This window comes from Chiloscyllium punctatum, chromosome 11 (genome assembly GCF_047496795.1).
Source record: "Chiloscyllium punctatum isolate Juve2018m chromosome 11, sChiPun1.3, whole genome shotgun sequence".
NCBI classification, from domain to species: domain Eukaryota; kingdom Metazoa; phylum Chordata; class Chondrichthyes; order Orectolobiformes; family Hemiscylliidae; genus Chiloscyllium; species Chiloscyllium punctatum.
Genome location: NC_092749.1, coordinates 18,297,035 through 18,314,189, shown reverse-complemented (window position 1 = coordinate 18,314,189; position 17,155 = coordinate 18,297,035). Strand labels below are relative to the sequence as shown.

General features: G+C 41.0%; 1 protein-coding gene across 3 annotated transcripts in view; it reads right to left on the bottom strand.

Annotated features, from left to right (window-relative positions):
• fam120b (family with sequence similarity 120 member B) overlaps positions 1 to 17,155 on the bottom strand; it is a 103,145-nt gene that overhangs the window by 60,964 nt on the left and 25,026 nt on the right. The window lies entirely within an intron of this gene.

Genomic DNA, 17,155 nt, shown 5'->3' with positions numbered 1-17,155 from the left:
AGGGGTAACAGATTAACAAGGATAGACATTGGGAGTGTGTTACTGGAAAAGCACAGCAGGTCAGGCAGCATCCGAGGAGCAGGAAAATCGACATTTTGGGCAAAAGCCCTTCATCAGGAATGTGGCTGGACGCCTCAGGGTGGAGAGATAAATAATTCCTGATGAAGGGCTCTTGCCCGAAACGTCAATTTTCCTACTCCTCGGATGCTGCCTGATCTGCTGTGCTTTTCCAGCATCACACTCTTGATTCTAATCCCCAGCATATGCAGTCCTCACTTTTGCCTATGGATAGAGATTGGTTGGTTAGCAAAAAACTGAGCGCAAATGAACTCTTGCCTGATTGGCAGAATGTGATGGGGGGGGGTGGTCTGCAGGGGTCTTTTTAGGGGTGCCAATTTTTAACAATTTACATCATTGACTTAGATGAAATGAGTTAAAAATCACACAACACCAAGTTATAGTCCAACAGGTTTATTTGGAAGTATTAGCTTTCAGAGCACTGCTCCTTTATCAGGTAACTAGTGGGGCAGGATCATAAGACATAGAATTTATTGCAAAAGATCACAGTGTCAAGCAATTAAAATGATACATTGAACGAACCTAGATTGCTGTTGTCTTTCATCTTTTAGAATGGGTTGCAGGTTTCGGTTCATTAATATGTAAATCCCAGAACTTCTTTTAAGTCACATTCTCGAGATAACTTAAGGTTTTATAAAAAGAGTGCCATCTCAGCTCAGACAATGTATTAAAGGTGTGAGGTTAGAGTCTGTCTGTATCCCAATCTTGAGTCAAACTGGTTCTATTTCCAAAGTAGGAAATTATAAAATGTTACATGGATTGACTGCCTGCAGGTTGTGTGCTTTTTGAGCAAAAATAGAATGTATCTGTAAATACAATTCTGCAAAGGCAAATTCACCCCATAGACTTATGTGTGTGTAAGTGAAGGGGGAGGAGAGAGAGCGAGCATGCAACGGGGTGGGGTAGGGGGGAAGAGAGAGAGAGAGATTGTGTGTGTGGGAGCATGTGTGAGAATGTGTGTTTGTGTGTGCATGAGTGTGACAGAGTATAAGTCTGTAAGAGGGTGTGTGCATGGGTGTGAGTGTGGGGTGTGTATGTGTGTGTGTGCGTCTGAGAGACAGCATGTGTATAAGAGAGGCTCTGTATGTGTATGTAAAAGTGTGTGTGTGTGTGTGTATGCATGTGTGAGAGTGTATGGTGTAGTGGGGTCACCTGTAGTGTGGCATGAACCTGAGGTCCCGGTTGAGGTCATCCCCAGGGGTACCAAACTTGGGTATCAGCCTCTGCTCGGCCACTCTGCATTGTTGCATATCCCGAAGTTCGCCTAAGAGGATGGTCACCTGAAGATCCGAGGCCGAATGCCCTTGACCGTTGAAGTGTTCCCTGACCGGCACCTCCACATCATAGATGATGTGTGTGAAGGCATGGTAATGAAATTCGCAGACTACACATGGACAGGTAGGGAAATATGTTGTGAAGTGGGTATATGGAATCTGCAGATGGATATTAATATTTGAGTGAATGTTCAAAAGTATTGCAGTTTGAGTGTAATGTAGGAAAATGTGAATGTTTACTTAGGGACTGTGTAGCCTTGCAAAGAGAGTTGGGATGCACTCAGAACCTGTTATTCAGTCATTTATGGTGCACACACTGAAGGGGATGTTCCCATGTCTCTCTCCCTCTCTCTCTCTCTCTCACACACACACGTGCACATGCATACGCAGGTAGGATTAAAAAAAACTATGATTAAAAGGAGAACAACTGTGGAATTCTGAGATGCAGAGCGAGTTAAGCGCTTTCTTGCATAAGTCATAAAATGTTAGTAATCTGGTGCAGCATGTAATCAAGAATGCTAAAGGAATCCTGTCCTTTATTATGAAAGGAACTGAACATGAAAGGAAAGATGTTATACAGAGAATTGGTGAGACCACATCTTGAACAATTGTGCAGTTTTGGTCTTTTTATTTGAGGAAGCAAGTCAATATGTTGAAGGAGTTTCAAAGGGAAGGTTAACCAGATTTACATTTGAAATGAATGGGTTTCCTTATGGGAATAGATGAGACAGGCTGAGCTTGCTTCAATTTTAGAAGAGTGAAGGGTGACAACTGAAATGCATAGGATCCTGAATAGGCTTGACAATATCAACATGGAAAGGAATTTTTTTGTCTTGTGGCTGAGGTCTGAACTTAAAAATGAGGGAGTGCAATTTGAGGATTGTGATAGGGAGAATTTTTTTCTCGCTGAAAGTTACGCAGCTTTGGCACTCGCTGCCTCAGAAGGTGGTGGAAGTACAGACATTGACTATTTTTAAGGAAAAGATCAATAGATTCTTGTGAGGGAAGGGAATCTAGTGTTACCAGGGATAGATGGGAATGTGGAATTTGAAACATAAGCTGATCAGCCATGATCTTATTGGATGGCAGAGCAAGTTCTGGATCTGAATGGCCTACTCCTGCTCCTATTCTGAATGTTCCCATTACATGTAGCAGTTAACCAGACCTATACAATAGGAACAGGAATAGGATTTGCAAACTTGTCTCAATTAGATTATGGTTTACCTGTACCGCAACTACAAATACCACTTGGTCCTGTTATACCTTTACCTAACAAAATTATATCAATCTCAGGGTTTCAATTAACCCTGTTGCCTAAAAAGCCTGTTCAGAAAGTTTCTGCTTTCCAATAGCCTGTGTGTGAACTGCTTCCTGGTATCACCCTCGAATGGACTATCTTAAATTTTTTTTATGCTGCCTTGCTCTGGATTCCTCCAATGTGAGAATAGTTTTGCTCCATGTCCCTTATCAAATTCTCCTGAACACCTCTTCTGGATCATCATCTGGGATATTTCTGTGAGATCATTAGACAGGGATCCTTATCAACTAATGCAACTCATTCACTGATCCGCCTTTATGTTTTATACTTTGCAAAATAATGGAACAATCTCCTGTTCTTCTTCTGGAAGCCCAGGACAACACTACCAACCCCTACTTGCTTAACGTTTAAGGCTCCCGGTAAAGAAGTTCTTGCCATTACATACGCAACTAAAGCTGTACATAAAGGTGTAGCATTCCTAAAAGTGACAGGTATATTCTGGTAGCAATACCACTTCACCAGAAAAAGATGATACATCGCACTGGAGGGAAGCTTTGTCATTGTTCCTTTGGAAACCCAAAGGAAAAATGATTGTGACATGGGTTTGCTCTCAGAGTCGGTCTCACACTCACTGTTAGGAAGGTTGCTTTCTTCAACATCATTTACACTGCAGTGGATTAAGATTGTCTTGAAGATCATCTTACACAGGCACAGCTTGCAAGACTGATATACCACATCTTCTTGTTGACAACAGACAATACTGAGAAGTGAAATGTTAGCAGGAATCCTAGGGAGCTGAATGGTGCAGTTCATTAAAATTCTCCTTCAGGCTCAGTGGTTAGCACTGCTCCCTCACAGCGTCAGGGACCCGGTTCAATTCCAGCCTCGGGCGACTGTCTGTGTGGTGTTTGCACATTCTCCCCATGTCTGTGTGGGTTTGCTCTGGTTTCTTCTCACAATCCAAAGATGTACAGGTCAGATGAATTGGCCATGCTAAATTGTCCAAAGTGTTAGGTGCACTAATCAGAGGGAAAGGGGTCAGGGTGGGTTACTCTTCACAGGGTCGGTGTGGATTTGTTGGGCTGAAGGGCCTGTTTCCACACTGTAGGGAATCTAATCTAATCTAATCTAATCTCTGATATCCAAGTTCAAATCGTTCCTGTAGACCTAAGAGGTGTCAGTTGAGATTCTCAGTAAGCATGATTCCAAATCACAGAAGTACTTCAAAATACTGGCATAAATTGCTTCTGTTTGGGTGAAATGAATATCAGGAAGTTTAATTAAAGTAGGTCATTTAAAGGCTAGAAACCAGTCATGTTACTTGTTTACTATCGGATAGGCCAGTTCTGTCCCCTGGCCCAAACAAAAATCTTCATTAAGAGGGAATTGGATGACTCAAAAGGCTAGACAGTGATCGTCTTTCAAGTTACCTTCCCCTTAGCCCCACCCCCACCCTCTCATTTATCTCTCAGCCCCCTGCCCCCCTCCCCAACATTCCTGATGAAGGGCTTATGCCCAAAACATCAATTCTCCTGCTTCTTGAATGCTGCATGACCTGCTGTGCTTGTCAGGCGCAACACCTTTCGACTCTGATCTCCAGCATCTGCAGTTCTCACTTTCTCCTAGACAGTGATCCTTTTTATTTCGAGAGTTTTGAATCCAATTATAACCAGGTTGAATCATGAAAGCTTTCTGTTTCCTGGCTGCAGCAATCCTATGAGTTTGGGCTGCAATGCCTCAGATCCTACATTGCATATGAACAGCTTAAAGTGCCACAAATTAGTGCCTCTGGAGGGTAAGGGAATGGCCTCTGTGAACAAAGAAAACCATTATACTAGCCACTGTATGTGAAGTTTTAGCATTCATGATATTCATATAGTCCAAGCTAAATGCTCCTGGCTTTCTGATAATTAAAATTGGCTTCAGAGAATTGAAACCAACAAACGTAGCATTCAAACAAATACTCTTAAGTTTAATGTAAGATTCAGACATAGTGCATTCGAATGAGAATTCAGAAGTTCATTTCTACAACCCACACAAGAGGAAGAATTTGTTTAAATTGGTTCATGGGAAGTGGTGTTGCTGGCTAGATCAGCATTAATTATCCATCCCTGGTTGCCCTTGAGATTGTGGAGGTGAGTTCTCTTCTTGAACCACTGCAGTAGTTGGTGTAGGTACACTCACAATGCTGTTACAGAGGGAATTCTGGGATTTTGACCTAGCCATACTGAAGGAACAGCAGTATATTTCTAAGTCAGGATGATTGGAGAGGAACATGTGGCTGGTTCTGTTCCCATGTATCTGCGACCCTTGTCCTACGTAGTCCTGGTCATGGGTTTGGAAGATCCTAAATAAAGGGCCTTGGAAAGAATGGAAAAGAAGTGAGAGTATATTGCACATGGGTCCCAATTTAAACCAAGATAAAAAGATGTCACAACCTATGTTGTGTTAAATGGTGTCAGCAGGTAAGTGACAGCACACTTAGGAATAGGGAGAAAAAAATTAGCCAGGGTTTCAGGGGAGTGAATTAGAGTTAGACTGCTAGAGGCACTGTGACCAATGGTGGTAAAATGGAGGAGGAATATGCATAAGAGAACAGAGCTGGAAGAATACAATTCACAGATAATTGGATGTTGTGGCAGAGCAGGAAGGGAGCCCATTCTTAAATTGAAATTGTGAGAATAAAGCTTTCCATGTGATGTTAAATGGGTTAAGTTCAGTAATTCTTCTTTTTAAGCAAAGAAACCCATTTAATTTAACAGTAGGACCAGTAGCGTATGAAAAGATTTGAGAATTCCCATGATATCCCCAGTTAGCAATGCTGTAAAATCTATTTGCATTATATTAATATGGAATCAATATTGACCCTTCACGTGTAACCAGCTGTTTCCATAGAGTAGCTGTCATGAAGAATTTCATGGTCAGTCCTAAAGCTAATGCTCATTTCCATGGATCCCAAATGCTTTTAACAAATCTTTCTGTAAACCCTGAAACAGACATCAGGCAATTAAGTGGTGGTTTAACCCAAATCGTCATGGCATTGTGCTTTTTAATCATCTGCTTTTCTATAATAGCAGAAGTGTATGCCATGTTATTATAAGTTAGTCAGGACTAGTGTAATACTGATAGTGCCTGCAGGGAAAGGAAGAAGTAAAGCAGTCAACAGCACATTGTAGATAGCACGTGCACAGTAAGAAAGCTGTGTTGAGCCAACACAAGAACAATTTAAACTCATTTTCCATCTTTATCAGGAACGACCTCTTCTGCTCATGCTTTCCATCCTCTCTTAGGTACTGAAATGTGCTGTTGCACCAAATCTTATGTCCATTTCTCCCTGTTCAAATCTCTCCAGTTTTGTTTTCATCTTGCTCATGACACTGAGACTGATAAATATCACTCAATGATATCCTGGGCAACAAATATGGCACTGTGACTTCTCAATCCACCACAACCACTTTTGGCTTTCAGGATGATCAGCAATGCCATCCCATGGGTACTTGTTAGAGTAATGATGAGTGGAAAAAGATGGAGCAGGGTGTCTCTATCTCAGAATCACTAATGCTTCTAGTTTATACACATCACCTGAATTGGCCAAATTTGATATCAAATTAAGAAAGGCAATAGAATTGGAGGAACACCTTACAAACATTGTTCAAAAAACAAACATAGACAGAGCAACAACAGATAAAATTTAATATAAAAGTGGACAACGTATTCTCTTTCTTTTAGAACGAGAATACGTTGTCCACTTTTATATTAAATTTTATCTGTTGTTGCGCTGTCCATGTTTGTTTTTTGATCAATGCTTGTAAGGTGTTCCTCAATTCTATTTTAGAAAGAGAATCCAGGGACCACACAGACTGTGCAAATGGTACTGAAGTAGTAAAGAATAAAAATATAAAACTCACAAGATGTCCAATCAGTGTCAAGGAGCAAACAACAAAGCCAAGCAAATATCGAACTCAACAGCCAAACGAGCAAAGCATCAGTCTAGTAGATACAAAGGCAGACCTGGAATATGACTTTGCAGGGAGTAGGCCCAGGCCGACAAGTAGAAAGAAGTCAAAGAGAGCAGGAAGAAGTTAGGACTGATAGCAGGTTATTCCTTACAGAAGACCGACCAAATCTTGGACTGGACTTCCAGATGTAAATGCACAAACTAAAGACCTGGTTGAACAGGTAGGTTTTGAAGATACATTTGAAGTTGCTGAGTGATGAAGCAAAGCAGAAAGGCTTAGCAAGTGAGCTCTACAGAGCAAGGATAACATTGAATGCTCTGCTGTGGAGAGTGGAGAGATGTGAGAAAATCTAAGCCAAGAATAGCAGTTAAGAATCACAATTTAAGGCTGGAGGTGTTGGTTGTTATGTTTGGGTAAAGCCAAGGACTCTGAATGAGGATGCAATTGGATTGCCATTGGAGGTCACAATTTTCTCTTCTCAAGCCAGATCTTCCATTCAGTGAGATCACTGCTGATCTATACCTTAACTCCAAACTCAATTCATTTACCTGGGTAATATGTATCACTCATTTCTTTCAATTTTTAATTGGTTCAGTGATTGACTTTTGTCCTCTATTTGGGAATAGTCCATAAATATAATTTGCTACAGTTAATCACAATCTCGAAGGAAAAAATTGACTTGCTCAGTCCCACTCTGCAGTTTGATACAAAAATCAAGCCTGACAGCCCACAGCAATATGGAGGGTCTGCTGAACTAGTGGAGGTGCCGTCTTTCAGGTGAGACTGTCAAAAGTTGCCAATACATCATTTTGAGAAAGAGCAAGTGTACAAAACACAGATCTGTTTAATAACTGAGATTAACTCCTGTTGTTAAACTGTGAGAAAGACATGGCAGCGCATTGACCGTCCAATCTTTTCTACTGCAATGAGAAAGCACTTTTGAGTTTTGTGTAACTCAAAGGTGGTCATCTCTCATGTGCAAGAATAACAATGGTGAGAGTAATTTGAGATTATGAATCAAGAACTTCACACCAAAAAGCTTCAGTGTCATTTATCCTTTTACATGCAGGTACCAGTTAAACCTGGTGGCAACTCTGTACCAACATCTTGTGTGCCTCAGATAACTGTTATCTTACAGGGACTTTTCAGCAATTATCATGATCAAGACAAAAAAAAACTTATTACAATTAAGACAACTAGGATGGGACACCGTATAAATTTAAGAGCTGCAGAAAATTGAGGAGCCAACCAAGGTCCCTTGGGAAGATAGACTGGACTTGATGTTCAAAGTAGAAGCCCCATTTCAGAAAGGATTATAGACTGCAGATGAAACCTTTGACCCACAAGATAATTTTCAAATTGTCCTGACAAACTGAGTAAAAAAAATTATGTAAATTCTGTAATATATATGCATCCAGCGTACACCCCCTCTGGCTTTCTTTATCTTTTAAAAAAAAATGCTCTTCATGGCAGATGTTCCAAGGACAATAACTACCTATTTTAATAAGGTCCAGGACTACATTTTACTGCCCAAAATTGAGTTGCAGCGAAAAATACTAAAATGAGTCCACGAGTAAGATCAGTCTGCTTGTTCTTCATCATCTCTGAACGAGGATATTTCTGCACACTACGACGCAGCTATGGTGGTTATTTCAACAGCTATACACTACAGCTAAACTTTAATACGGTGTACTTCAGGGATGGGGAATCGCTGGGTTGCAGAGTTGTCCCTTTGTTTCCAGTTTCTTTGCTGGAAGAGTGCATTTGGGCCAGGGAATGCAACTATGAAATTGCACTTGCAGAGAGACAGCACAGACTCAATAAGCTGAATGACCTCCTCCTATGATTCTAAAAGGCCATTTTAAATTGGGTTAAACTAGGCATGCAGTCTAATCCTGAGTTGGTTTAACCCCAGAGATTACTGTACTTTCAGAGTTGTAAGAACTGCACTTCTATAAGACCATCAGATTTAGACGCAGAACTAAACCAATCTGCCTCTCAAGTCTGCTCCACTATTCAATCAAGGCTAATATATTTCTCAATCCCATTCTCATGTCTTCTCTCCATTACTTTTGATCCCCAAGAACCAATCTATCTCTGTCTTAAATACACTCAAATAACTTGGCCTCCACATCCTTCTGCAACAATGAGTTCCAAATTCTCTAACTGAAGAAATTCCTCCTCATCACAGTTCTGAAGGATTGTCCTTCACTCTTGAGGTTGTGCTCTTGGGTCTGAGTCTGGAGATATCTTCTCCAAGTCCACCCTATCCATGTTTCTCAGGATTCTGTAAGTTTCAATCAGATCCCCCCCTCTTTGTTCTAAACTTCATCAAATATAGATCCAGAGTCCTCAATTGCTCCTCAAACGGTAAGCCCTTCATTTCCAAGATCATTCTTGTGAACCAGTCTGGATCCCTCCAAGGCCACCATATCCTTTCTTAGATACATGGCTCAAAACTGTGCACAATATTCCAAATGTGGTCTGACCAGAACCTTATATAGCCTCAGCAGTACATCCCTGCTCTTGTATTCTAGCTCTCTTGAAATCAATGCTAACACTGCATTTACCTTGCATACTGCCACTGAACCTTCATCTTAACCTTAAGAGAATCTTGAATTCAGACTTCTAACTCCCTTTTTGCTTCAAAGGGTGCTCTTTATAGGGTCTATGTGGACCTGATGGGCTGAATGGCCAGCTTCCACAATGTAGGGATTCTCTTGTATTCCCTCTCATTCTTCTAAACTTTAGAAAATACAGGCCTAGTCTTCTCAATCTCTCCTCATAAATAATTCCTGGGATGACAGGAATGGTTTAAGTTAGCTGATAGCACAGACCAATAGGGCTGAAAGGCCTCTTTTCATACGACACATAATATGTGATTTCCCCTGCTTTATATCCAGGGATGCAGAAGTTAATTGTGTTTATTTCTCTCCCCAGTGCCATGCTGGCTGACACCAAACCAGGAATTAAACCCAGTTACACTCTGTTTACCAAGTGAGCCATTGCAAGAGATAAACAAGTAATTTAAGGCATTGCCTCAGTATCTAATCTACTTTCAGATCACTAAGTGGTGGGACTGGAATTTGTCTTAGCAGAAGCAAATAAAGCCAAACATAAATGGAAGTTAAATAGTGGCACGAATCCAAGTTTAGGCCACTGAATGCTGTGCCAATCACCTGGATTGTGTCTCCAATAATTTCTTGTCAAGAGATGTGTGTCAATTATTTATCAGGGACTTGACTACGCCCTGTCTCTTCAAACAAGCAGAAGTGTAAGATCATGAACCAAGAAGATAATACCAATGATCTGCAAATTTGACTTGCAGCTTTTGCCACTAATACTTAAAACCCTCTGGTGCTCCTCAAGTATCAACACATAACAGAGAAAACTGAATGTGCACTGTCAAATAATATCGACAAATGGAGGGATAATCATATGCACTGCTGGCTAAACCATAGGAAACAATGAGATGAATGTAGCAATTGCTGTAATTTTAAAAAGCGCTGATGTCACATTCAACAGTGATCTGGCGCAAATTAATCTAGAGTTTATTAAATTGTATTCCACTTACTATTCCTCAGAGGGCAATCCATCCACAGTGGAGATTGCCACTTTCCTGCACATAGTAAAGCTTCCCTCCTATAACAAGGCATTAGAAGAACTGCAAAAACTGTATTGTACAGGGAGCAACTGATGCTAACTAAACCAAAACTAATGGGATAAATTTGCAGTTTATGATGACATTGCCAGCAGGTGATGTTTTGAAATGTAAAAGGAGTGCAGTTCACTAATTTAATGTTCACCAATTCTTTCTGTGGATCAAAAATCTTTTAAGCCTTGGTTATTGCAAGATCTCTTCTATATGTTCCCTACATAATAAACAGAACAGGGGAAGACACATCTCATCGACTCAGTTGCAACTGTACAGCAAAACCCCATCACCTCCAGAGTTCTTTGTGGCCAGTGAAAGAAGCTGAGGATGAGAGGAACCTTGATCTGGAATTCTCAGGAATTTTGTAGTCGTCAAACACAGAAACTGCCATCTCCCACCAAATCCCATCAAATTTCTGTCAAGTATGCTTGCTTTCACAACTGGAAGACTGGAGGTTGGCTGAAGTGGTCACTATTTAAGAAACATGTTAAGGAAAAGACTGGTGACCCTGACATCAGTGGTGGGCAAATTATTGGAGGGAGTCCTGAGGGACAGGATTTATATGTATTTGGAAAGGCAAGGACTGATTAGGGATAGTCAACATGGCTTTGTGCGTGGGAAATCATGTCACAAAGAGGGCAGAATGGTGGATGTGATCTATATGAACTTCAGTAAGGCATTTGATGAGGTTCCTACAGGAGACTGGTTAGCAAGGTTAGACCTGATGGAATACAGGGAGAACCAGCCATTTGGATACAGAACCGCCTCAATGATAGAAGACAGAGGGTAGTGATGAAGGTTTGTTTTTCAGACTGGAAGCCTGTGACCAGTGGTGTGCCACAAGGATCTGTGCTAGGTCCACTGCTTTTCATCATTTATAAAAATGATTTGGATGTGAACATAGGAGGTGTAGTTAGTAAGTTTGCAGATGACACCAAAATTAGAGGTGTAGTGGACAGTGAAGAAGGTTACCTCACAGTACAAAAGGATCTTGATCAGATGGGCCAATGGGCTGAGGAGCGATGGATGGAGTTTAACTTAGATAAATGCAAGGTACTGGATTTTGGAAAAGCAAATCAGAGCAGGACTTACACACTTAACGGTAATGTCCTGGGGAGTGTGCTGGACAAATAGTCCTTGGAGTGCAGGTTCATAGCTCCTTGAAAGTGGAGGCTTAGATAGATAGGGTAGTGAAGAAGGAGTTTGGTATACTTTCCTTTATTAGTCAGTGCATTGAGTATAGGAGTTGGGAGGTCATGTTGCAGCTGTACAGGACATTGCTTCGGCCACTTTTGGAATATTGCGTGCAATTCTGGTCTCCTTCCTATTGGAAGGATGTTGTGAAACTTGAAAGGGTTCAGAAAAGATTTACAAAGATATTGGGCTTTAGGGAGAGGCTGAAAAGGCTGAGGCTGTTTTTTTTGCAGCATCGAAGGCTGAGGGGTGATCTTATAGAGGTTTACAAAATTATGAGGGGCAAAGATAGGATAAATAGATAAGGTCTTTTCCCTGGGATGGGGGAATCCAGAACTGGGAGGGCACAGGTTTAGGGTGAGAGGGGAAAGATATAAAAGGGGCCTAAAGGGCAACTTTTTCACACAGAGGGTAGTGCGTGTACGGAATGAGCTGCCAGAGGAAGTGGTGGAGTCTGGTACAATTACAGCATTTAAAAGGCATCTGAATGGGTGCATGTATAGGAAGGGTTTAGATGGATATGAGCCAAGTGCTGGCAAATGGGACTAGATTAGGTTAGGATATCAAGTCAGCATGGACGAGTTGAACCAAAGGGTCTGTTTCCATGCTGTACATCTCCATGACTTTGACTATGACTTCCCAATTTGGAGAAAGGAGCTGTCTAAGTGCTGAAGGTCCTTGATTTACACCTTTGCAGCGATGTCTTTGTTATGCAGTCTTTTTTGCTATTGGCCAGAGAGAAAACTGATTGAATACAGGAAGATGAGATATATATTCTTTGGAAATATAATTCAGTTCTTGGATTTATGGTTGATTCATGTGGCTCTCGAAATAAAAAGGAATCCATTCTGTTGCCCTGCTTGTGAAATGCCAGTGACTACAGAATAAAAATGATATTTGTGGGTCAGTAAATAAATGCATTTTGCGCTATGAGAGAATCATAAATTTCAGTTCAAACGTCTTTGGCCGTCTCAGGAAAACACACAAGGGTGGAAGACTGAATTGAGACAACACTCAAAGCTCTGGGATCCATTTAGATGCTATATCTGTAGAGAAACACTACAGAATACATCTGAAGAAACCACGTTGTTTCTCAAAATTAGCTTTGCAAAATTATTCATGCTGGCATTGTATACTGTCTTATTTTAATTTTGTTATTTACTCAGTAATTTCACCCATCAGGCACACGATTGCTATTTGGAAATTCATGAACTGCTCATAATCCCGTAAATTAGTACAACATCACGTGCACTAGAATTTTAGAATGGTTACAACAATGGCAGCCATTCAGGCCATCGTGTTTGCTCTGGCTCTATTAAAGAGCAACTTACCCTGTCTCATTGCCCTCACCTTTACAATGTAGCCCTGCAATTATTTTCTCTCTTCTTTAGAGAAGAGAAAGGGAAAGGGAATGGGAATAATATTCTATTCCCTTTTAAAAGCAATGATTGAATATGCCTGGGCACGGATAGAGAGTTACCAGAACCTGGGCTGTGTGGCTGATTACTGCCATAAGAACTATACCCAGGCCCAAGACAAAGCCATTAAAGATACAAAAGCATACTGTCAGGTAGTACATTGTGAATCCTAACTTCATGACGTATAAAAAAGCTTTCCTTCATTTTGGCTTTGGGTCTTATGCTAATCATCTTTAATCAATGTCCTCTGGTTCTTGACTCTTCCACTCGTGCAAGTTGTTTTTAATTCCTATCTCATGATTTTGAATACCTCTGTCAAACTGCCTCTCAACCTTTGCATCACCGAGGAAAACAATTTTCCAGTTTCTCCAACTAACTGTGGAACCGAAGTTACTTAAATCACTATTCATATTAATCTTGTCTCTGCCTCCACTGAAACCATCATTTCCTTCTTAGAGTTTGATGCCCTGTATTGAATACAATACTCCTTTTGAGGTCAAACTGGGATTTGATAAATACTTACTATGACTTCTACTCAATTTTAATACATTTTTTGCGAATGATTACCTATGATTTTTAAATTCCACTATCAGTTATAGAATTCATTGAATTCTGACAGCGTAGAAACAGACCATTTGGCCCAACAAGTCCATACTGACTCTCCAAACAGCATTCCATCCAGACTCACCCCACTACCTAATCCCTGTAACCCTGCATTTCCCATGGTTAATCCACCTAACCTTCACATACCTGGTCACTATGGGCAATTTAGCATGGCCAATCCACCTAACCTGCACATCTTTGCACTGTGGGAGGAAACCAGAGCACCCGGAAGAAATCAACGCAGAAACGGGGAGAATGTGCAGACAGTACAGTTCTGGTCCTCTTTTCAGAGAATCGCAGATTAGTTATAGTACAGGAGGCCAGTCATCCACCAGCGCTCTGGACATTTTAACTTGTTGTCAATCTCTTGCCTTTTTCTTTGTAACCTTCACAATGTTTCTATTTAAACAATCATCCCCTGAATGCCTCAAGTTATTACTTGGCTAATTTTTAAAATGCAGAGAATCATTAGGCAAGGATGCTCCCGCTGCCTGTTGGTTCACTAGAAACAATGGGTGAGTGCTGCATGAGACTGATTTAAATGCCTATTACTTTATACATTTATTATTGTTAAAGAAAAGTGCTAGCATTGATGGTAGTGTCTTCTCAAGTTCTGAAGGAGGTGACAGTCAAAGCTACCAGTTATTGGCCCACACAAAAACAATCTAGCTCCCCATGCCATCCTGCGTACTTCATGCAAGGATAGAAAAACAGTCTGTACTGCCAAGCTGGGCCACATCTCTCTCCACTTAAGTAGGTAAAAACAATGAAGGGCAATGCTCAGCACAACCTGTGCATCAAGTGATTCGATATTTATTCTCTACACATTCCACTAATCAAACTTGTCCATTCTATATCCACACCAACTTAAATAGTGATGGTCACCATTTTTGTGCGAAATGTTACCAAATTTTAGTAAAGCTTAATGATGGTTTTGTTGCATTTCTGCACAATAAAACTTGTGAAATGAAATCCGTTCAGTGCAAAGAGAGATGATGACTTACTGATATTATTGATAGATTATTTATCCAGAGACCCATGCAATCTTCTGGGGACCTAGATTCAAACCTGCCATGGCAGATAGTAGAATTTGAATTCATTGAAGAATCTGGAATTAAGGGTCTAATAATGATCATGAAATCCATTGTTGAATGTTGGAAAAACTCTTCTGGTTCAGTAGTGACCTTTAGGGAAGGAAACTGCCATTCTTACGACTCTGGCCTCTGTGTGACTCCAGACCCACAGAAATGTGGTTGACTCTTAACTGCCCTCTGGGCAGTTTTCCGATGAAGGGCTTATGCCCTAAACATCAATTCTCCTGCACCCCGGACGCTGCCTGATCTGCTGTGCTTTTCCAGCATTACACTCTCGACTCTGATCTCCAGCATCTGCAGTTCTCACTTTCTCCCTCTGGGCAATTAGGAATGGGTATTAAAAGCTGGCCTATCCAGTGACACCCTCACCCTGATTTACAAAATACCGTGCAAGATCTGTAACAAACACTACATTGGACAAACAGGCAGAAAACTAGCCACCAGGGTACTTGAACATCAACTAACCACAAAACAGCATGACCCTCTTCTCACTAGTATCCTTAAATACAGATAAGGAAGGACACCATTTCGACTGGGACAACACAACCATCTCAGGACAGGCCAAACAGAGACATGCCTAAAAACATGGCATTCCAACCGAAAGGAGAAAGTGAGGACTGCAGATGCTGGAGATCAGAGCTTAAAAATGTGTTGCTGGAAAAGCGCAGCAGGTCAGGCGGCATCAAAGGAGAAGGAGAATCGATGTTTCGGGCATAAGCCTTCCTGAAGAAGAGCTTATGCCCAAAATGTCGATTCTCCTTCTCCTTTGATGCTGCCTGACCTGCTGCGCTTTTCCAGCAACACATTTTTAAGCTCATTCCAACCGAAACTCTATCAACAAACACATTGACTTGGACCCGATTTACCACCCCCTGAGATAAAGAACAGAAAATGACATCACCACAGGAAATGACATCACCAACTCAAAGAAAACCCAAACATTTAAATAGAAAGCAGGAAACATCAGCAGTGCTTCATCCAGAGGTTCACTGAAGATGTTACCTAGTATGGTGACGAAACGTCTGAAAAAGAACCTTCCAGCTCAGTGAGCATACCTACATCTAGACCCTCACCCTGTGTTAGTAAAATAATAGAATGGTTAAGGCACAAGGGAGGCTGATTGTTCCATCACGTCCATGGCAGCTCTCTTTAACAGCTATTTAGCAAGGTCCATACTCCCACCTGTTGCATGGACATACCAGATCACAACACGGTATGAGTTGCTGCTCATGATGAAGGTTGCTGCCAACATCCTCATTAGCGTAGGAAACTTCAGAGCCTGTCTGGTCTAGTCTGGTAGAGGGAAACCACTTCCTGGTCTAACTAGAAGAAGCTCTAGTTAACAATGATGTAGTTCATTACATATCAGCAACTATATACAGATTACACTGGTAATGGTAAAAATTGTTACAGAGACTATGAGGAGGACCTGAATATTAGGTCTCACTCCTTTGAGATCCAAAGCTGTTCTATCCACAGATCTGTACATTATCATCATAATGGTTAGTCCTTATGGTACTCCTCAGTATTATCCCTTTGAGACTATAAAAATCTATCACCCCAAGTTTTTTTTTACCATTTTTATTGTGATCTATGTGTATAATTACATTAAAATAAGCCCACTTTCACAAGTCTCTGACTTTACAAGTGCAGTTAATCTGGTGGTTTCGCTATTCTCCGGGAATGGGTTCTCTTCAAGCTTGCAAAACTGCTAGTTTACCAGATAATAGATTGTTTTCTTTGACTTTCTTCCTTAACGCTCCCTTGGATTTCCTTCGTGGAAGACACCTTCCTGCTGAAGCAGGCAATTTCTTATTTGCAGTTATCTTGAATTGTCAGACTCTGGTAATCACTTCTCATGGTGGTTTCCATGGAGTTGTATGTATAACATCTCCAATCTTAATCAGAAGATGTCGATACTCAAACTGTAGACTTGTGCTGAAGCATATCAAGTTTTTACCTTAACACAATGACTACTTTGGACTCTCTCATTAGTCTTCAGCAATTGCATTATTGGTGAAACTAATATGTTCCCTTTTGAAGTTCTGCTATTTGAGGATTGCTTCGACTTTAGCATGATCTCTGTCACAGTTACTTTGGATTATTCTTGGAAAAAGGAGTGAAATATTCTGCTTGAACTTTTCTCTTCCAAGTCACCTCAGCAACTAACATTAGACTTGAATTTGTTTCATGGTTATCTGTGTTGCATCCCAAGTTATATTAGTTATAAATGTGGCAACTGGTTCAAATGGGACATGCTGTTCCCTGGCTACCTTGTTTGTTTTTCATTGCAAAACGTTTTGATTCTTGTATCATAGAGATGTACAGCATGAAAACAGACCCTTCGGTCCAACCCATCCACGCCAACCAGATATCTCAACCCAATCTAGTCCCACCTGCCAGGATCTGGCCTCTATCCCTCCAAACCCTTCTTATACATATACCCATCCAAATGCCTTTTAAATGTTGCAATTGTACCAGCCTCCACCACTTCCTCTGGCAGCTCATTCCATACACGTACCACCCTCTGTGTGAAAAAGCTGCCCTGTAGATCTCTTTTATATCTTTCCCCTCTCACCCTAAACCTATGCCCTCTTGTTCTGGACTCCCCGACACCAGGGA